The sequence below is a fragment of the Sus scrofa genome, chromosome 14 (assembly GCF_054392235.1).
Source record: "Sus scrofa isolate SSC_HxYL_T2T_F1_AM1 chromosome 14, Sscrofa_HxYL_maternal_Yorkshire_Landrace_v2.0, whole genome shotgun sequence".
Classification (NCBI taxonomy): Eukaryota; Metazoa; Chordata; class Mammalia; order Artiodactyla; family Suidae; genus Sus; species Sus scrofa.
Genome location: NC_139396.1, coordinates 48,721,563 through 48,744,150, shown reverse-complemented (window position 1 = coordinate 48,744,150; position 22,588 = coordinate 48,721,563). Strand labels below are relative to the sequence as shown.

Sequence of the window (22,588 nt, the reverse complement as noted above, 5' to 3'; positions counted from 1 at the left end):
ATTTCTTTGGATAAACTTTGAAGTAGGGTTTACTTATTTATTTAGGCTGCCCCACAGCATGAGGAAATTCTTGGATCAGGGACTGAACCCCTGCCACAGCAGTGGCCTCTGAGCCACAGAAGTGACAACACCAGGTCCTTAACCACTAGGCCACTGGGGAAACTCCTAAAGCAGGGCTTATACTTAAATTACTAGATAAAATGAGGCATCTCTTCTTTTCCCATATCCCAAGTCACCGATCACATTAGATTGCACTCTGAATGTTTCTTAAAAAAAAAAAAAAGTACCTGGTTATTGTATGATTTTGCATTGACTCTTACACTCCTGTGCATATTCCTCTATATGATGGGACTCTTAAGTCCTTGCTTCCTGCCAAGTCCCCTCTCAGAATGTATCCATCCGGATGGTGGTCTTGTGTTCATGCAGTAGGGGAGCTTGAAATAAAGAAATCCAACACGGACACCGTGAGAAAGGGTTCCGGGGTTCAAGGATAATGAGGAAGCTCATTTTCCTCGTGCCAAGACAAAAGTGACATCTTCTTGAAATTGTTAATTCAATTTGAAGGGAGAAATAATGACCTCCCCAGGCCATCACGTTGAAATGTCCACGGAGAGGAAAATGGACTTCACCCACATTTAACTGCATGGGTCAGAGCCAAAAGCTGCAGGAGTCAAAAAAAAAAAAAAAAAAAAAAAAAAAAAAAAAAAAAAGGCACAGCTCCACCAGATCAAAAGCATGTCCTCAAGAGAACAGAGAGTCAAGTTTTACAGGTGATTCTAGTGAGAATCAGATGGGGACTTTTCTGTTTTTAATGAATCTCTCATGTATTGTAGTCTAAGCAGGTCCACAGTTGGAAGCTGGGTGAAGCAGGGATGAGGCGTCTGAAATGATTTTCCAAGTTCTCATTGATTCCAGTCCGTGTCTGTGGCTGGCAGTGGTCCTCCTGGTATTGATCTTGGCAGCCATTCATAGCATCGGATCCTACACCAGAGGACAATTTCATCTTTACTCTCTGCCCCTGGCATTCAAACAGTGACACCTTCTCTCCCTTTGTGGCCGTAGATAATGCCCACCCCTTAAAAACACAAAGCCAAATTGATCAAATGCAAAGTTAAAAAAGGGCCTCCTTCTACAATGGGAGGGGGCCCAGCCTAGGACCATTTTCTCACAGGCGTTCTCACTCTGGCTGTATCATTTGATATGATTGCATTCACACATTCAAAATCTCTAAAAGAATTCTGCCTTCTGTAATTAGAGAGGAATTCAAGTCAGGAGCACAGAGAGGGAGTATTATTGTATTTGCCCCAAATGCTAGAAATCAAGCATTCACTGTTGTGTTTCTGTTTGTTTGTTTGTTTTGGGTTTTTTTATGGCCACACCCACAGCATATGGAGGTTTCCAGGGTCAGGGACTGAATCCAAGCCGAAGCTTTAACTTACACTGCTGCTGCAGCACGTCTGGATCCTTTAACCCACTATACCAGGTCAAGGATCTAACCCATGCTTTTCAGTGACTCGAGCTGCTGCAGTCAGATTCTTAACACACTGCATCACATCGGAAACTCCATAAGCATTCACTTTTGAGACAGAAGTTTGGGGATGATTGACAGTCATTTTGATCATGGGGAAAAAACAGGAAAAAGAAATTTAAGGAGACTTTCAAGGAAGCTTTCTCACAGCATCTGATGTGCTCTAGTTTGTGTGCATCCAGTCTGAAAATAATAAGCAAGTTGCTATAAGTAAATATCTGAAGCGATGCTTGGATGGCAACTGAGGATTTGAAGAAGGCAGTGGGGACCATGCCTTACTCCCCTGAGGTCCCTTGCACAAAGCACAGACTTCAAACTTCCTCAATGGTGGCTGAATAACGATGCAGACATCAAGATGTATATAGAAACCAGATGAAAAGATAGAAATATTGGAGCATGAGGGAGAAAGCAGCACACAGGAGCCCTGGAGTTGGGGTTTCTAGCCTTGGTTGTCTGACTAACCCCTTCTAACCTGACCACTCATGTGATCCCTGAGTTTCAGTTAAACCCTTTATCAAACAAATGGCTTAATTCTATGGATGGGAGGCCCTGGCTTCCTGGAACTGTCATGAGGCTCCAGGGTAGAGAGAAGCAAGAGGGTCTCTGTATGTATATTTAGGATTTGGAGCTGATGTTGTGGTTTGAGCAATCTAGCTCTGTCCTTGGTCTACTTTTACCAAAAAATAGGGATCATTTGGATGCAGGTGGTTTCCTCTTCTTATTGATCAATTAATAGCATCTGTTAAGCACTGATTGTGAACAACTTCCAGGATATGTTGGCTTAGGGATCCAAGGTGATGATGGCAGAAGACTGGGGGACACCTAGTGGGGACAGCAGATCCAGGCTTCATGGGGATCATAGACTAGTAGAGTGAGACACAACCATCCATCTGTCCATCCCTCTTTCCATTCACCCATCCATCCATCTATTCATCCATCCATCCATCCATTCACTCATCCATTTATTTATCCATCCATCCATCCACCCATCCAATTTTATTCATCCATCCATCCATCCATCCATCTAATTATCCATTCATCCACCCATCATCTATCCATTCATTCATACACAAGCATTGATGGAGAACCCATTCTGCATGCTGGGATGATGGAAAAATGTCTCTCAGTTCCTGGGTAGTGATGGCAGTAGATTTGCTTGGATGAAACTCTAAGGAGGTGCAGTGAGTTTGAGGGATTTCGAGGCTGGGCTGCTCAAGGAAAATAGTTGACCACAAGGTGGCAGTAGCACACAGCGGGCTTATTTGGGTGACACCAACAAGTTTTCAGGCAGAAGTCACCCACCTCAGGAGACCTCCAGAGGTTATGGCGTGGGGACCACTACCCGAAAAGAGTAAATAAATTTAATTAAAATTAAAAAAAATATATGGGACTCGATGCTAATTGTCTGTGTCAGAGTAGACTTTTCAAGAACAAAGAAAATTACAATGCCCCCATCCCTCACTTCTACTGAGATTGCAAGCACAGCCTCTCCCAAGTCTTTCATAAGAAATACCTTCTGTCATGAGCTGGTGTAAAGGTAACAAATTAATGGTTGATTGTCCAGATCCTCTTGCAACATGGTTTTTCTATTCTGGACTATGTTTTTTTTTAATTGAACTATAGTTAGTTGATTTATAATATTGCGTTGGTTTCTGGTATACAGCAAAGTGATACAGTTTCATATATATATATATATATATATTCTTTTTCACTTTCTTTTCCATATGGTTTATTATGGGATATTGAATACAGTTCCCTGTGCTATACAATAGGGCCTTGTTGTTTATTTTATATGTAGTAGTTTGTATTTGCTACTCCCAAACTCTTAATTTATCCCTCTCTCACCCCCTTTCCCCTTTGAGAACCATAAATTTGTTTTCTATGTCCATGAATCTATCTCATAAATAAGTTCATATTTTGTCTCATATTTTAGAATGCACATATAAGTGATATTGTATTTGTCTTTCTCTTTCTGACTTTTCACTTAGTATGATAATCTCTAGGTCCATCCAGGTGCTTTTTTTTTTTTTTTTCTTTTTAGAGCCACACCTGTAGCACATGGAAATTCCTGGGCTAGGGGTTGAGTCAGAGCTGCACTGCTGGCCACAGCCACAGCCACAGCAATGCCAGATCTGAGCCACATCTGTGACCTTAACCCACAGAACAGGACCAGGGATTGAACCCAAACCCTCACAGACACTACGAAGGGTTTTTAACCCTCTGAGTCATGACAGGAATGCTGCAGGTTCTTTTTTTTTTTAACATTAGTTTAAGATTTTTAAAATGGCAAATTTTCACATAAAAATCTAGATTTTTAGAGTCAACTGAAATTGGAAGAGGGATTCCCACACAGGAGCCAGCAGCAAGGGCCAGGTGGACTTATAGCTTTGAGTGTTGCCTATTCTCTCCAGTACTACAATCTTAACTGGGAGCCCTTATTTGCATTTCTGGTCTGGCTTCTCCATGCATGTAAATTTGAGAATCCAGGAAAAGGAGGAGGTAGGAAAAGGGCCTGTTTCTCATTCTTTGATCCCTTAGATTGGCAAAGATCTTATAAAGCTCATTGCTGGCTAATGACCCTTGGAAACATCAGATTCAGAGCCTGGCAGTGGGCGAAGGTGGGGAGGCCCTTGGATGTCTGAATTCATAAGTGGACCCTGGCGATTCCTTGTAGGTAACACCCTGGCAGATCATTGCTTCTTTTACATAAATTCTGTCTCAAATTTTATCCCTTTCCTTAATAACTACCTCCCTTTTGTTCTACTTGGGTGAACCTAATACAGTTTCTCTGAGTTAATTCATCTCTGTCACCTTGTATTTTAAACCAATCCCCCCAAAAGACACTAATCTCTAATTTATAACAACCAGTGGTGTGCGAATTTTGTGACACCAGAGGGGACCAAGAGGCAGACTCTGTTTTTAATCCCTGGATGAATGGGGTGAAGCCCACTTAAGATCACATTTGTTCAGTGAGTTGAATAAAATGGGCTGCTCTGCTTGCTGTTGGGGGTATTCAATCTCTACTCAGCCTTTTCAACCTGCTACTCTTCCCTGTTCTCGGCTGAGAAAAATTCCCCCTGTCAAAAAAGAACTATTTAGATCAAGTCATTTAACCCCTGAAAAACAGATGGATGACAACTTCTTTATTAAGCAACAGCATGCACTTTACGTGATAGGGTGATGATTCTGGCCACCCAAACAAGTGAAGGCAGAGTAACGGGAATTATAATTATAGTCACACGTGTTAGGTACCTTATCAAGAAAAATTCATTTCCCTAAAGGGAATAATTCATTTCCCTTGCTCCTTTCATGAGCAAGTTGCCCTGTTTATAAAGCTTTTGTGTACTGAGGTTTGGGTATTTAATTTTTTTTCTTTTTAGGGTTGCACCTGCAGCATATGGAAATTCCTGGGCTAAGGGTCCAACTGGAGCAGCAGCTGAGGCCTACCCCACAGCCACAGCAATGATGGACCCAAGCCACCTCTGCTTCCTGTTCCATGGCTTGCAGCAACACCAGATCCTTAACCCACTGAGCGAGGCCAGCGATCAAACAAACATCCTCTTGGATACTAGTTGGATTCTAAACCCACTGAGCCACAATGGGAACTCCCTCAGAACCAGTTTAAGGCCCCTCAATCTTCAATCTGTGTATTGAAGAGCACAGATCCTACACTTTTACATTTGGATGGATTTGTGATTTCATATTTTACATAGAGAGTCATAGCAGAGTGGTTAAGAATATACCTGACTGCACTGGGTGTGATTATGTGTGTATGTTTGTGTCTGGATATCTATGTGCATTGAGTATGTGTATGAGTGTGTGTGTTGCTATGTATATGTTGAATTCGGGGATATTTGTGTGTGTTCATGCATGCAGGCAGGTGTGTATATTAAGTGCATTGTGCATGTGCCTATTAAAACCATGTACAAGGCCCTGTGATCTTGTGTTTTGAAGAAAAGTCTTTTCCTTTAGCCTCCCAGGCCTCCTCTCAGTCTCAAAAGGCTGACTCAAGAGTGAACGATGATTTGCATTTATGTAATGATTAGCGATGTTGAACATCTCTCATCATTAGACAAATGCAAATCAAAACCACTATGAAGTACCACCTTATACCAGCCAGAATGGCCAGCATCCAAAAGTCTACAAACAATAAGTGCTAGAGAGGGGGTGGAGAAAAAGGAACCCTAGTACACTGTTGGTGGGATTGTAAATTGGTGCAACCACTGTGGAAAACAGAATGGAGATTCCTCAGAAAACTAAACATAGAACTACCATTTGATCCAGCAATCCCACTCCTCGCCATCTATCCAGAGAAAACCACAACTTGCAAAGACACATGTACTCCTATGTTCATTACAGCACTATTTACAATAGCCAAGACATGGAAACAACCTAAATGTCCATCGACAGAGGAGTGGATCCAGAAGATGTGGTACATATACACAATGGAATATTTCTCAGCCATCTGGCCTTGCTCAGTGGGTGAAAGGATCTGGTGTTGACGTGAGCTATAGTGTAGGTTGCAGATAGGGCTTGGATCTGGCTTTGCTGTGTCTGTGGTATAGGCTGGTGTCTGTATCTCTGATTGGACCCCTAGCCTGGGAACTTTCACATGAGCTGAGTTTGGTCCTAAGAAGCAAAAGAAAAAAGAAAAAAAAAGAAAAAAAAGAAACAAAGGGGGAGTTCCCGTCGTGGCACAGTGGTTAACAAATCCGACTAGGAACCATGAGATTGCAGGTTTGAGCCCTGGCCTCACTCAGTGGGTTAAGGATCCGGCGTTGCCATGAGTTGTGGTGTAGGTCACAGATGCGGCTTGGATCTGGCGTCGCTGTGGCTCTGGCGTAGGCCGGCAGCTGCAGCTCCGATTAGACCTCTAGCCTGGGAACCTTCATATGCCACAGGTGCAGACCTAGAAGACCTAGAAGACAAAAAAAAAAAAAGGAACTAAGGCCAGTATAAAATAAGCTATAAGGGTATATTATAAAATACAGGGGATATAGCCAATATTTTGTAATAACTAAAGAGTATAACCTTTGCAAATTGTAAATCACTATATCATACACCTGTAACTTACGTAATATCGTACATCAACTATATGCCAATTTTTTAATTTAAAAATTTCTTTTTCTTTTTACAGCCCCACTTGCAGTGTATGGAAGTTCCCGGGCCAGGGGTCAAATTAGAGCTGTAGCTGCCAGCTTACGCCACACCAACACACCACCAGATCCAAGCCACATCTGTGACCTACTCTGCAAGCTTGAGGCAAGCCGGATCCTTAAGCCACTGAGAGAAGCCAGGGATTGAGCCTGCATCCTCATAGAGGCAAAGTTGGGTCCTTAAACTGCTGAGCCACAATGGGAACTGCTGTCAATCTTTTAGAATGGCCATAATCCTAGAGATTTTAGAAACTCAATGATCTGATGGCAATACGGAAGGCGTGGGGAAGGGGGTAGTTGGGAGGAAGAGGAGGATGAAGAAAAAGAAGGAAAGAAATAAACTGAAGAAATCAAATCGGTCAAACGAGTGATAAACTTCCAAAAAAAGCCAGAGAAAAAGACTCCTAAGGAAGAGCCTTAGGAAAAATATCAAGCTCCCAGCAGCAAAGTATGAGGGAAGATTTCTTGTGGGAATTAATATAAGCCAGAAGACAATGAAGCAACATCTTTAAAATACAGGACTTTCACGCAAGAACTATATAAATGTCTTCCCCCCCAAAAAAAAAGATGAAGGTGAAGTAAAGAATTTTTCAGACCTACAGAAACTAAATAGTAATGGACATGGATTTATTTTATTATATGGGTTTGGAAGAGAAAGTCAATTTCTTGTGGGTGGATCTTCGGGAAGAAATTTAGAAGCAGTTATTTTCTTTTCAATTTTTTTTTTTGTCATTGTCCATGGCATGCAGAAGTTCCCAGACCAGGGATTGAACCCGGGCTACAGCAGTGAGTGGAGCCATAGCAATGACAGTGCCAGGTCCTTAACCAGGAGGCCACCAGGGAACTCCCCGGAAGTAGCTATTCTAAAAATCAGGGATGAGTGTTTGCTTTCTGCTAAGTTGGTGGGAGGACGGGAATCACTGCATTTGGAGCCTTCTCACTTGGTTTCCTAGCAACATGTCCTTCAGTATACTTGGTAACCTCCAAGGAGAAGCAGCCTGGCAGGAATCTCGAGATCCAGGTGTTGGGGGATACCTTGATGAGAACAGGAAAATAGGGACCATCCTCCCTCATTGAGTCTTGATGCAGCTGGCTCAGGCCCATGGGACATCAATTCTGCCATTAAAATCACAAGTGAAAAGTTGATCTGGGAGTTCCCTAGTGGCTCAGTAGGTTAAGGATCCAGTGTGGTCACCACTGTGGCTCCAGTTACTGCTGTGGTGTGGGTGTAATCTCTGGCCAGTGCAGGTTCAATGGCATGGGTGGAGCCAAAAAAGATTGCTTTAAAATTGCTTTCTAACTGGAAAAAGAGGTGAGTATATAACATATGGTGGTAAATTATCTTAATAATTATAAATCCTCTAGATACAAGAATTCCCCAATTCTGTCTTAGCCTAACAGAAAAAGAAAATAGGCATGTTTGCTATAATTTGTCATCTCATTATGGATTCTAAACTGTCCTGGGTTTCATGACCTACTCCAGGACTAGTTTTAACATTTCCAGAAACTGAGGATTAGAATCCCAAGTAAATTTATTCTTTGAAAATTGTTCCCCATTACCTCTGCAGGAGATGCAGTTACTTAGAAGTTCTATATTTTCAGCTGGGCCAGCGTCAATACCCTGGGTGATTTTTCTCTCCACCTGCACCACCTCATTATGCCTTCTGAAATGTCTTTACGTCAATTAATAGAAAGGTGCCTGAGATCTCACAGCCAAAGGTCCTGGATACAAGGCCCACGGCAGGCAGTTCTGATGGGAACTCAGATTGCTTGAGCCCTTGATTCGATGAATCCTTCTGCTCCTCAGTTTGGGTCTGCCTGACTCCCCATCCTTCCTTCCTGGCAAGACCACGGCTCCCCTCAGACGTTTCAATGAACAGACATTGGGAGGCTGCATGCCTCAAATGTTTCTGTCTGCTTCTCCAGTCTTAACAGCTAAGGTTATTCCAATGACACTCACCTTTGGAGTTCCATCCTCAACCATCCGTCAATTAAATCTGCCCTGTCCTTGTCAACCCATCCATCAGGTGAACACGTGCAGTCCTGTTTGGCCACTGTTGCCAATTTCGTGCTTCAAACTAGGCTTCTGTTAATCCTGACTCTCTAGATTATATACACACACACATTCGTACATGTAAATACATATATATATATATATATATATATAAGTAAATACACATATGTAAATGTACATGTGCATATATATATGACTTAAGACTATATTAAGCCCTGGAACATGCAATACTGTATTCATTACATTTCCTTAAGAAATTAAATGATATTAAAATTTATTTATTTATTATTTATTTACTTATTTTTGCTTTTTAGGGCCACATCCATGGCATATGGAATTTCTCAGGCTAGGGGCTGAATCAGAGCTGCAGCTGCTGGCCTACACCACAGCCACAGCAATACAGGATCTGAGCCACGTCGGCCACCCACACCACACCTCACCGATACCGGAAAGATGGTACTGGAATCTGGGTTCTTGTTCACGGCGGTGGAAGAATGAATTCTGCGAACACACAGGCAGCAAGCAAAAAAAGTCTTTATTAAAGAAAAGCAAATAGCTCCCAGGGCTGCTGGGAGGGGGGAGAAGAGCCCCCACTCTCTATTGTCCTATAGGGATTTTTATCTCTTACAGGTGGGGAGGGGCACCAGCGGGGGGTCCAGAAAGATGTGGTTTGCTCCCATTGGCCTTGCCCAGTTACCCATATCAGTCCTGGTCCAATAGGGCTTCCAGGGTTGGAAATGTCCCTCAAGTTTTATGGTTTCTTTGTCCTTTTCTTTCCTTAGATTAAGTCACCATTCCTCTCATTCCTTTTGTATCAGTTGAGGAGTGGGCTAGAGATTTGCATTTCCTATGGTAGACACCGCCTGTGAGGAATGTGCATTTTCTATAATAAAACAAGGCCTGTGGAGGTGTTACTGCCTGGAGCCCTTAAGCCACAAATGTTAATCCATATCCGTATCAAAGGAATGTATTGGAGCCCATGCTCCTACACTGACTACCTGAGTTAATATTCTGCATCATTGCGGCAATGCCAGATCCCCAACCCACTGAGCGAGGCCAGGAATAGAACCCCCGTCGTCACAGATACTAGTCAGGTTCGTTACCGCTGAGCCACAACAGGAACTCCTAAGTGAAAGTTTTTTTAAATGGCTGCTTTTTTTCCAATTACTTAATAGACCCTAATAGCCGACAGAACACATAAAGATTACAATGACTATAAAACTTATTGCTGTACTTACGTTTTAGCATATTCTAAAACGCCATATAATTGGTGTAATTAATTTAGTCATACATATACAGCCATAAGATTAATAGGATAAATGAAATCATTACACACTCATGCATGGTGTACACAGATTCTGTGGACTTATTTAAATTAAAATGTCCCCTTATGCTTTTTCTTCGTTATCAAAATTTTCCTTTGAATATATTTAACTCCTGACCTTTCAGGAACTCGATTTATTTCAATTAACCGTTAACCATTATTATGACTATTTTGTTTTTTCATGCTCAAGATTTTCGCAACTGAGCCAACACGAACCTTTAATCAAAGAGCTCTTCCCCTTTAGGATTCCTTCTGATATTTAAAAAAGTTTCTTGCTTTCCGGGCAACATCAGCGAGTTGCAGGCCCCTCCTGACTTTGAGTTTGCTCCAGGGTTTGAAATCAGCCACTCTCTAAGGAGCACTGGATTCCTTTGGCTGAATGGGTGCTGAAGACCGTAATCTAAGGTCGAGTGGACATGTTGCTTGGACCACTTTTGCACGGTGACTTAGATTAACTGTTGACAGTGACAAATGAAATGTAACATACGAGGTTCTGTACCCAATTGTTTATTTTATAACGTCCTTCCACCAATAGGACTATGACACCCCGCCCCCCTTCTCAGCTGTGGTGCCATCACCTCTGCCTCCAACTGACTGGGGTGAGGGGGTGCTGCTCCCTAAGATTTTGCTTGATGGTTAGTTAATTTTTGCCTCTGCCAACTGGTCGTCTCAACACATAACTCTCTCTCTTGGTATCTTGGCCCATTTTATGGTTTTTCCAGCTCCTGTCTCCTTGAGGATGATTGTCAAACACGGAACCCCATGGCTAGGTGCACATCTCCAACTTTAGAGTAGATCTGAAGTTTTATTTTTTATTTATTTGCTTTTTAAAAAATTTTATTGGAGCAGAGTTGACTTACAATGTTATGCTAGTTTCAGGCGTACAACAAAGTGAATCCGTTATACATATACATATAGCTGTCCTTTTCCAATTCTTTTCCCATATAGGTTATTACAGAATATTGAGTTCCCCATGCGCTACAGTAGGTCCTTGTTAGTTAACTATTTTATATATAGTAGTATGAAAATAAGGCTTTCAATAAGTAGAGATGTTTTACTTCACATAGGCAAGATAGGGACATGAAAGATCTCTCTTTTTAACTCAAACTGGAATCTTCCCACCCCCGCAAAAAAAAGGAAATGGAACATGAAGATCTAAATTCAGCCTGGCTTTACAGAGTTACCTCTTTCATGGATGCTTAAACAGAGAGAAGAAGAAATAAAGGAAAAGAGAAACAATAAAAGGAGGAAGGAAGGTAAAGATGAAGAGAAGAGGGAGGACAGAAGTTAAATCCTAGCAGATAACCTACTAGGGCTCCATTTTTCATGCCATTTAGCTGAGTGGACACTAAAGTTATGGGAGTTGAGGAAAGATTCAGGTTTATGTTGGAAGTGTTCTTGGGCAATATTTTTTTTTTTTTTTTTTTTTTTTGCTTTTTAGGACCACACCCAGCATGTGAGGTTTCCAGGCCAGGGATCCAATTGGAGCTGTAGCTGCTGGCCTACACCAGACCCACAGCAATGCAGAATCTGAGCCGCGTCTGTGACCTACACCACAGCTCACGGCAACACCAGATCCTTAACCCACTGAGCAAGGCCAGGGATCAAACCTGCATCCTCATGGATGCTAGTCAGATTCGTTAACCACTGAGCCATTAATCTCTATAATTTTTAGTTTTTGCTTCCATAACATGATGATGCTAACATCTGCAAACATAAAAAACAAATATGAATAAACCTTACAAAATACCTGGCTCTTAGCACTAAATCCATCTTTGTCAAAATATCCAGTGAATGAGTGAGTGAAGGACGTACACCTGGAAAGTGATGTTGGTTTCCTAGAAACTAGGTTGTTAAGAAAGATTGGTGAAACAATGTGATTGAATGTGAATTGCATTTTTGATAGTTCATATTATTTATGATTAACTCCAAATAGTATATTTAACCTGAGTGAACCTAGACCCCTAGATATTATGAAATGCAAAGTTATTTCTTTTATGTGTGCTGACAAGGCTAAATATTGTTAAATGTTCTTTTAAAAAAATCAATGTTTAACCATAAAATTAAATAATTTCCATCTTTCCTTCGTGTCCACACATATAATAGTTTGGGTGCTAAGAGCTGATTGAAATAAGAATTAGAACATTCCCTTGATGAGACCCATTGATATCTCCTCTGACTTCCCTCTGGCCTTTTAAAGGGTATAATTTAAGGACTGAAAAAGGAGGAGCTAATTTTTCCAGTGGGTAGTGAGTCTTTAAAGTCTGTGCTACTGAGGTTGGATTTATTTATTTATTTATTTAAACATTTTAATTTTTTCCATTATAGTTGATTTAAGCTACTGAGGTTTGAAATTGGTAGAGAGATTTCAGTAAATAAATGAGGGTGTGCAAGAAAATGGCTTTAAAGAGTTCCCTGCTGGTGCAGTGGGTTAAGGATCCTGCATTGTCACCACAGTGGCTTGGGTTGCCGCTGTGGTGTGGGGTTCGATCCCTGGCCCAAGAACTTCTGCATGCCAGGGCCTCAGCCAAAAAAGAAAGATAGAAAGACAGACAGAAAGAAAGAAGGATGGGAGTTCCCGTCGTGGCGCAGTGGTTAACGAATCCGACTAGGAACCAGGAGGTTGCGGGTTCGGTCCCTGCCCTTGCTCAGTGGGTTAACGATCCGGCGTTGCCGTGAGCTGTGGTGTACGTTGCAGACGCGGCTTGGATCCCGCGTTGCTGTGGCTCTGACATAGGCCGGTGGCTACAGCTCCGATTCAACCCCTAGCCTGGGAACCTCCATATGCCGCGGGAGCGGCCCAAGAAATAGCAACAACAACAACAACAAGAAAAAAAAAAGACAAAAGACAAAAAAAATTTAAAAAAAAAAATAAAAAAAAATAAATAAAAAAATTAAAAAAAAAAAAAGAAAGAAGGATGGAAAGAAAGAAAATGGCTTTAGGTATATTTTAGAAAGATTGTTTTAAGAAGTTTTGTTTCAAGCATGTTCTACCAGAGAATGTAACTGCACAGTGCCCTGTGGGCTCCTGGGCACACAAGCCTTTCTGTGTCCCCCATTCTTGTTTTTAGAGAATAAGCTTCAGGCTCCGTGACCTTCCCTGAGTTTCAAAGGGCAGGTTCAAACAGCTGGTAATCAGGGAAGGGAGGGGATGCCAGACCAGGGAGGGGTGGTCCAGAGACAACAGTGCAGCCTCCTTGGGGCAGGATCCTGGTCCCTCTTCAAGGAATATACATAACAATATCTTTGGGCCTTTCTACAGAACTAAAACCCCCAACGAAAGGAAGATGTTAACTACTTGATGGAGCATTCTTCATTCCAGAAAGAAGGAGGACCCCCAGAACCAGTCCTGGGGCCACTCAACACAAGCTTTGAAAAACACTGCAAGCCTGCCTCTGCCCTGATCCTTATCTATGGCCCTATTTGCCCTGTTTTCCACTCCCCAAACTATAAAACCACCTCCCAGTCTCTCCCAGGGAGGACACAGTCTCTAACGTGTTAGCCTGCTGTGACTCTCCTTTGCCTGGCAAATCAATAAAGCTATCTTTTTCTCCTTCACCCAAAACTCTGTCTCCATTTCTATTCAGCAGTGGTGGACAGGTGCCAAGTTTCCAGCAACAAGACTGGGCAGTCACTCCTTGTGAGGACAGTGTAAGGCTGTCCCCTTTCACAGCCAGCTTGTAGAGACCCACGAAGTGTGCAGCACCTCTAGCCCATAGCTGTTTGTAGATTATATAACTGGCACATTGGAATGTCAGCCTTTCTCCAGGAGTAAGGCTGGAGTCTGCTTATTTATACTTAGAGAAAGTCACTTGTTTGCTTATCTCTTGAGTTTCCAGCACAATCTCTTTGGAGGGGTGGCATACTGAAGGGACTGCCGTTTAATAGCCAGATAATCCTGTGACAATGACAGACCGACTTTCGGAAAGACGAAAATCCCCTTGCACTAGGACTTAGCTCTGTAAAGCTTTCCAAAGACCTGCTGGCCACACAAAGAAAGCAGCCTCTGTACTGATAAGGGGGAGATTTCCAGTCAGTGCCCGTGATAATTAAGTGGCCTTGTCAGAAGGTTGAGATGCATTTGAGATACACCGATGCATTTGGGAATATTTCATTTAAAAAATATATAAACACATGAGGGCGAAGAAAAAAGCATTAAAAAAAACCTGCCTTTGACTCTTGATGTCATTCAAACTTGAAACAGGTCGCTACCCCCAAATGCCCAATCCTTTTCTTTGAGGCTCTATTAGGAAAATGTGGCTTGGCTTGACAAAAGCCTAAAATGAGCTTTTGTACACATTTTAACATTTATATATGGGCATTGTTGAATTTTTATTATGTAAATCTGGGTTCAGTGAGGAAGGAGGCTGCTTCTGTAGCAAATGTAACAATGGACATTTAAGGCAATTAGAGGAGAAAGAACAGGTGGCCGAGGTGGGTCCCGAGGTGGGTCCCGTTTGATGGCAGAAATTGCTTTGCCTTTGGATTAGCCTTGGGCAGCTACTTGGAAGGTGAATGTGCCACCTTCTTACAAACAAACAATCCTTATAAAGTCTGCCTTTAGCTGATTAATTTATTGCAACAAGAGGGTCCTTATCAACAGCCTTTATTGCTCTACATCCTGATTCATACATGGAAAACAATAGTTCTCTATTATTCTGGAGGATTTGCTAGAAACTAGGCAGCTGCCATGGTTGATGGTATTTACTTAGGTTTTGGGTGGTGAAGCATCACTCAGTAGTGTAACCCTGCAGCCCTGGAGCCTTGACTGCCTGCATTCAAATCCTGGCTCTGCCACTTTGCTTTGCACAATGGGGTGGGGATGGGGTGACATCATTAACCTCCATGGGCTTATTTCCTGTTCAGTAACACAGGGATGATGGCTAGAGCTTTTGCCTGTGTCAGTAACAACTTGATGGATGTGAAGAGCTTAGCCTACTGCCCAGGGCATCGTGTGTGCCCCATACACGTGAGCCGTCACCCTCTCCTAAGGATCAGCGTGGAGACATTGAGTGCCTCTCTAGCATCTGTTTTCTGCTCACCCTCTACCTTTCATGAGGCAGTGAGCAGAGGGGCTGAACCTGCTGGACAGGAAAGGGGAGAAAAAAAGAGCAACTCCAAGGAGAGCATTATAAAATGGTAACATCTCAGAATGCTGTGATAGCCATAAAATAATGAGAGAAAATTCAAAGGGAATTTTAATTCTCTGTGCATATGTTCCTGTGCCTTAAATGAAATTTTATGTGAAAAATCACTCATGGACCTTGCTTTTTCATATATGAAAAGAAGCAAACAAATTTGTGTGTTGACTCTTTGGAGGACCCAGAGATTATGGACAACTTTGAAATTTTTTTTTTTTTAATCTCTTCCCTCCTCTGTTCCTCCCAAGTTCTTTTCCTCTTCCTCTTCTTTCTTCCTTTCATGCCTCCCTTCTTCTCTTCCATCCTCCCTTTCTGCCTGCCTTCCTACCTTTCTTTCTTCCTTCCTTCTCTTCTTTCCTTCCACTATTATTGATATTCATCAAGAACCAGGAGTGTGTTCTGAATGTACAAAAATAGATTCCTCCAAATGGTTTTGTCCCCCACCAAGAGATGATAAATTGCTTGGTATAAGCCAGAAATTGAAACAGATGAAGGATGTCTTCAGCAGTGACAAAGAAAGGGGTCTGGCTTGTGGAGAATCTGTCTCTGGGCATCTCTGGAGGACAGAGAGAGGAGGAAGGGATCTTGGTCCACAACTGGAGGTAGAGATGGAGGTCCACTCTCTCCAGGGCTGAGGCAGATGTAGGGTTCTCTCTTCCAACAGCATCCTGACTGTTACTGTGTGCTTTTTTTTTTTTTTTTTCGATTGTTTTGGCACAATCCTGCTCAAATAGAAATGGTTAGACTGTTCAGGGTATCAAAAACTAAAATTAACTAAGTAAATTTGAAGATCTAATTGGCTTTATTGAATGATTCATGAATTGGGCAACATCTCATCTAGTAAACAGAGAGAGTACTCAGGGGGTGTCACACAACATGGAAGGTGTTTTTTATTTTTTATTTTCATTTTTTATATTTTTAGGTCTGTGGCAGTGCTGGATCTGTGCTGCATCTGTGGCCTACACTGCAGCTTGCAGCAATGCAGTATCCTTAACCCACTGAGGGAGGCCAGGGATCAAATCCACATCCTCATGGGACACTGTGTCAGGTTCTTAATCAGCTGAGCCACCATGGGAACTCAGGAAGGCTTTTATGGTGGGGTGGGTGGGGCCAGGAAAGGAAGTCATCTGCAAGGAAACAATGACAGTTCATTGGAGGAAAGGAGAAGTTCAGGTGACAAAGCTTTTCATTGGCTGGGCTGCTGTGTTTTCCATTGGCTGGAAGAGCAGCCTACTCCTTCCTCCTGCTGGGGTGGTAAGTAGTTCTTCTTCCTGCTTGGGAGTACCAGCATCTCTTTCTGATGGGGTCAGTACCGAAGTCTTCCTGTTTGGGGTAACTGATGATGAGTGATGGGGTGTGAAAGCTCCCTCTACAGGGCTTTCCAACTGTGATTTTAGATGCGCCTTCACAACGGGTGAAGGGGTGAATTGAATAAATCAATTCAGTAGATCTAGGGAAATTATAGTCAATATGGTACTTTTGGGTCATTCAAGGGCATGTGCAGAACAGCAAAAAAATATGTCACCAGTGTGCAGGATCCCAGCTGAGGTCAAACAAGGTGACACTCTACCTTCTATTTCAGCTCTCTTACTGTAAACCAGTGTCCTTTTCACCATCTATTTAGTGCTACTTTTTTTTTTGGCATTTATATGCTTTTTGTTGATGACTTCCTGTCTAAAATGGATCGGAAATCATGCTTAGAGCTGAAGTGCTGTCATGTGTCTTCCAGAGCAGCATCAATAGATAAGCATGAGGTCTGATGCTAATTCGGACATTGGCCATGAGTTCGATGTAAGTGAATCGACAATATATATTAAATATGTTGTCTTTAAAAGTAAACACACATTAAAAGGTTATTCATTGATGAAAACATAACAAGAGGCACCTAGGAATCTATGTCTGTATTGTCTCTAGAATCAAGAGTTCAGTATTTGCTGGGGTTCCTGTCATGGTGCAATGGAAACGAATCCAGCTAGGAACCATGAAGTTGCAGGTTCGATCCCTGGCCTTGCTCAGTGGGTTAAGGATCTGGCGTTGCCGTGAGCTGTGGTGTTAGGTTGCAGACGCGGCTCAGATCTGGCGTTGCTGTGGCTCTGGCATAGGCCGGCAGCAACAACTCCGATTACACCCCTAGCCTGGGAACCTCCATGTGCTGCAGATGTGGCCCTAAAAAGACAAAAGACAAAAGACAAAAAAAAAAAAAAAAAAAAAGAGTTCAGTATTTGCTAACTCAGTGTTTGAGGTAACTATATACAACACAACTACCACAGGCAATGAGAACTGATTCTTCTTAGGGAAACAGTGGACTAGATCATTCCTGCTTCTCCAGATTTACAGATTTTGTCATTCAGGGAAATAGAAATTCAGTTCAGGGTTAATATTTGCTACCACCATATAGTGGATCCATTCTTTTCAATCCGTTGACATTTTTCCCCCCTCTTTTTTGACTGCACCATCGGCATATGGAAGTTTCCAGTCCAGGGATACAACCCATGCTGCCACAGAGATAATGCCAGACCATAAACCCACCACACCACAGTGGGAACTCCTCAATCCATTGACTTTTCTTCAAGAGCTGGCTTAATTAAAACCTCAACAATGAAGTTCTGAAAGGGAGTGGTATTTCCAGGTTGTTTGTGCATACAGTAACCCTTCCTGTTCTTGGCTGCTTGCAATATTTATTTATTTATTTATTTATTTATTTATTTATCTTTTTGCCTTTTCTTGAGCCGCTCCCACAGCATATGGAGGTTCCCAGGCTAGGGGTCTAATTGGAGCTGTAGCCACTGGCCTACGCCAGAGCTACAGCAACGCAGGATCCGAGCCACGTCTGCGACCCACACCACAGCTTATGGCAACGCCGGATCGTTAACCCACTGAGCAAGGCCAGGGATCAAACCTGCAACCTCATGGTTCCTCGTCGGATTCGTTAACCACTGCGCCACAACGGGAACTCCTACTTGCAATATTAATTGTTCTTGGTCTGTTGGCATTTTTATGATGCCATGACTCAAATTTTACAGCTGTTTTACCAGGCTAATTTTCTTTTCTTTTTTTTGTCTTTTTGGGGCCACACCTGTGGCATATGGAAGTTCCCAGGCTAGGGGTCAAGTCAGAGCTACAGCTGCTGGCCTACACCACAGCCACAGCAATGAGGGATCCGAGCTACATCTGCGACCTACACCACAGCTCATGGCAATGCCAGATCCTTAACCCACTGGGCAAGGCCAGGGATCAAATCCGCATCCTCACGGATACTAGTCAAGTCTGTTACTGCTGAGCCACAACAGGAACTCCTTATCAGGCTAATTTTCCATGCTGGATTTTGTCAACCCATCCCAGACACAGAACAGGTTAACTCTGAGTCACTAGTGATGTGAACTGCATCCCCTCCACCATCCAGGAAGCCTCTGCAACTCTGCTATTCTGCAGCAGTCTGGAAACAGGGGTCCAGGGGAGAAAAATGCAACACAAACAGTTCTCCCGAGGAGTTCCCTGGTGGCTCAGCCAGTTAAGGATCTGACATTGTCACTGTGGTGGCGCAGGTTTGATCCCCTGCCCAGGAACTCACATGTGCCACAGGTGTGGCCAAAAGAAAAGTTCTCCCAAATCTTTTCTCATGTAATTACTGGGAGATGATAATTCTGGGTAATTCCTTTTAATATTTCTAACTGTTATGACAGCTATAAAGAGTACCTATAACATGAATTGGATAAATGTTGAATCATACACCAGCTCTCCACCGTAATAAGTTAACATGGCTGAATTAATATCCTTCCCTTCTCTGATAAAGGTCCTTCTTGAAATTGCATTGTAATGTGGCTCAGATCGAGGATTTTATCTTCTGTTAGAGAAGCAGAAAGGACTGTGATATTTAGCTATAAAATATTTCTCTTGCATTGAGAACTGGAGCCACCTCTTCTTTAATGTCCCCAAAGGCAAAGAATTCTTTTTTTTTTTTTTTCCTTTGGCCACCCCATGGCATATGGAGTTCTGGGGCCAGGGATCAGATCTGAGCCACAGTTGCAATCTACACCACAGCTGTGCCAGCACTGGATCCTTAACTCACTGTGCCAGGGCCAGGGAGCCAATCTGGGTCCTGGTGTTGCAGAGATGCCACCAATCCCATTGTGCCACAGCAGGAACTCCAGAACTCATTTAAAAATTTTTAAAAATATCTTATTATAGTTGTTTTATAATGTTCAGTCAATTTCTACTGTATGGCAAAGTAACCCAGTCATACATATAATCATTCTTTTTCTCATCTTATCTTCCATCATGGTCTGTCACAAGAGATTGAATATAGTTCCCTGTGCTGTACAGCAGGACCTCATTGCTTATCCATTCTAAATGGAATAGTTTGCATCTACTCATCCCAAACTCCCAGGCCATCCCACTCTTTCCCCATTCCCCTTGGCAACCACAAGTCTGTTTTCTATGTCTGTGTCTGTTTCTGTTGTGTAAATAGGTTCATTTATGCCATATTTTATTTTATTTTATTTATTTTTTTAATTTTAATTTTTTGTTGTTGTTGTTGTTGTTTTTTGTCTTTTATCTTTTAGAGCCACACCCGTGGCATATGGAGTTTCCCAGGCTAGGGGTCGAATTGAAGCTGTAGCCACTGGCCTACGCCACAGCCACAGCAATGCCAGATCTGAGTCACGTCTGCAACCTACACCACAGCTCACGGCAACGCTGGATCCTTAACCCACTGAGGGAGGCCAGGGGTTGAACCTGCAACCTCATGGATACTAGCTGGATTCGCTTCCACTGTGCCATGACGGGAACTCAACATTTGTGCCATATTTTAGATTCCACATGTAAGTGATATCATGTGGTATTTATCTTTCTCTTTTTGATTTACTTCACTGAGTATGAGAATCTTCATTTGCATCCACGTTGCTGCAAATGGCATTATTTTTAAGCATTCATATATTTTTAAGCCGCGCTCTGATTTGACCTTTCACTGTAACCCTGCAGATAAACCAGGTTGGGCTCCTTCCTTTGAGCATCTTTTTTTTTTTTTTTTTGGGTCTTTTTGCTATTTCTTGGGCTGCTCCCACGGCATATGGAGGTTCACAGGCTAGGGGTTGAATCGGAGCTGCAGCCACTGGCCTAGCCAGAGCCACAGCAACGCAGGATCGGAGCCGCGTCTGCAACGTACACCACAGCTCACGGCAACGCCGGATTGTTAACCCACTGAGCAAGGGCAGGGACCGAACCCGCAACCTCATGGTTCCTAGTCGGATTGCTAACCACTGCGCCACGACGGGAACTCCCCTTTGAGCATCTTAAATCCTGTTGCCTTGGCCGGCAAGTCCTCCAAGTGGACACTGTGTGCAAGGAGCACGATCTCTCTGTGTCTGAATATGAGAAAGCTGAACACCAAAAATTCTCAACCCAGGGATGCCCAACATCCAGTATGACTGAGACCACTCCCCCCCATCCCCCTAACAGGGGGCTTTCAGGGCTGACACTGAGAAAGTGCCAGGACAACTAAGAGGAGCTGGATCCTTAATGCCATTAGGTATCTTGCAAATCAATTGCACTCTGCCTTTCTTGGGGCGTCCCCATAATAGAAGTTGAAAAAGGAATTCCAGAACACAGAAGGTAGGCCAAGGAGGAATATAGAGGTGTGGGCCCTTTTTTTATTTGTTTTTTTTTTTATTACTCAAATGAATTTATCACGTCTGTAGTTGTATAATGATCATAACAATATGATTTCACAGGATTTCCATCCCAGAGCCCAAGCACATCCCCCCAAACTGTCTCCTCTGGAGACCATAAGTTTTTCAATGTCTGTGAGTCAAAGAAGTTCAGTCTGTCCTTTTTTCAGATTCCACATGTCAGTGAAAGCATTTGATGTTGGTGTCTCATTGTATGGCTGACTTCACTTAGCATGATAGTTTCTAGGTCCATCCATGTTGCAAAAAATGCTGGTATTTCATTCTTTTTAATGGCTGAGTAATATTCCATTGTGTATATGTACCACATCTTCTGGATCCACTCCTCTGTCAATGGACATTTAGGTTGTTTCCATGTCTTGGCTATTGAAAATAGAGCTGTAATGAACATAGGAGTACATGTGTCTTTGCGAGTTGTTTTCTCTGGATAGATGGCCAGGAGTGGGATTGCTGGATCAAATGGTAGTTCTATTTTGAGTTTTCTGAGGAATCTCCATTCTGTTTTCCAGAGTGGTTGCACCAATTTACAATCCCACCAACAGTGAACTAGGGTTCCTTTTTCTCCACTTCCTCTCTAGCATTTATTGTTTGTAGACTTTTGGATGCTGGCCATTCTGGCTGGTATAAGGTGGTACCTCAGAGTGGTTTTGATTTACATTTCTCTAATAATGAGTGATGTTGAACATCTTTTCATGTGTTTCTCGGCCAATTGTATGTCTTCTTTGGAGAACTGTCTGTTTAGATCTTCTGCCCATTTTTTGATGGTTTTTTTTTTTTTTTTTTGGTATGGAGCTGCAGAAGGTGTTTATAAATCTTGGAGATTATTCCCTTGTCAGTTGATTCACTTGCAAAGATTTTCTCCCATTCTGTGGGTTGTCTTTTTGCGTCGTTTAGGGTTTCCTTTGCTGTGCAGAACCTTTGAAGTTTGAGTAGGTCCCATTTGTTTATTTTTGTTTTTGTTGTCAAAACTCTGATAGATGGATCTGAGAAGACGTTGCTGTGGTTTATGTCAGAGAGTGTTTGGCCTATGTTTTTCTCTAAGAGTTTTATAGTGCCTGGTCTTATATCTAGGTCTTTAATCCATTTGGAGTTGATTTTTGTGTATGGTGTTAGGGAGTGTTCTAATTTCATTCTTTTCCATGTGGCTGTCCAATTTTCCCAGCACCACTTAAGAACAAGCTGTCCTTTCTCCATTGTATATCCTTGCCTCTTTTGTCATAGATTAGTTGGCTGTAGGTGCGTGGGTTTAATTCTGGGCTTTCTATCGTGTTCCACTGATCTATATTTCTGTCTTTGTGCCAGTACCATGCGGTTTTGATGACTGTTGCTTTGTAGTATAGTCTGAATCCCAGGAGCCTGATTCCTCCAGCTCCATTTTTCTTTATCAGGATGTCTTTGGCTATTCTGGGTCTTTTGTGCTTCCAAACAAACTTTAAAATATTTTGTTCGAGTTCTGGGAAAAATGTCCTTGGTAATTTGATAGGGATTGCATTGAATCTGTAGATTGCCTTAGGTAGTATAGTCGTTTTGATAATATTAGCTCTTCCAATCCACGAGCATGGTATATCTTTCCATCTATTTGTGTCATCTTTGATTTCTTTCATCAGTGTCTTATAGTTTTCAGAGCACAGGTCTTTTGTCTCTTTAGGTAGTTTTACTCCTAGGTATTTTATTCTTTTGGATGCAATGGTAAATGGGCTTGCTTGCCTAATTTTTTTTTCTGCTCTTTCATTGTTAGTGT

General features: G+C 42.4%; 1 protein-coding gene across 1 annotated transcript in view; it reads right to left on the bottom strand.

The window, feature by feature from the left end:
* DHX37 (DEAH-box helicase 37) overlaps positions 1-22,588 on the bottom strand; it is a 978,033-nt gene that overhangs the window by 721,672 nt on the left and 233,773 nt on the right. The gene's annotated exons all lie outside the window — the stretch shown is intronic.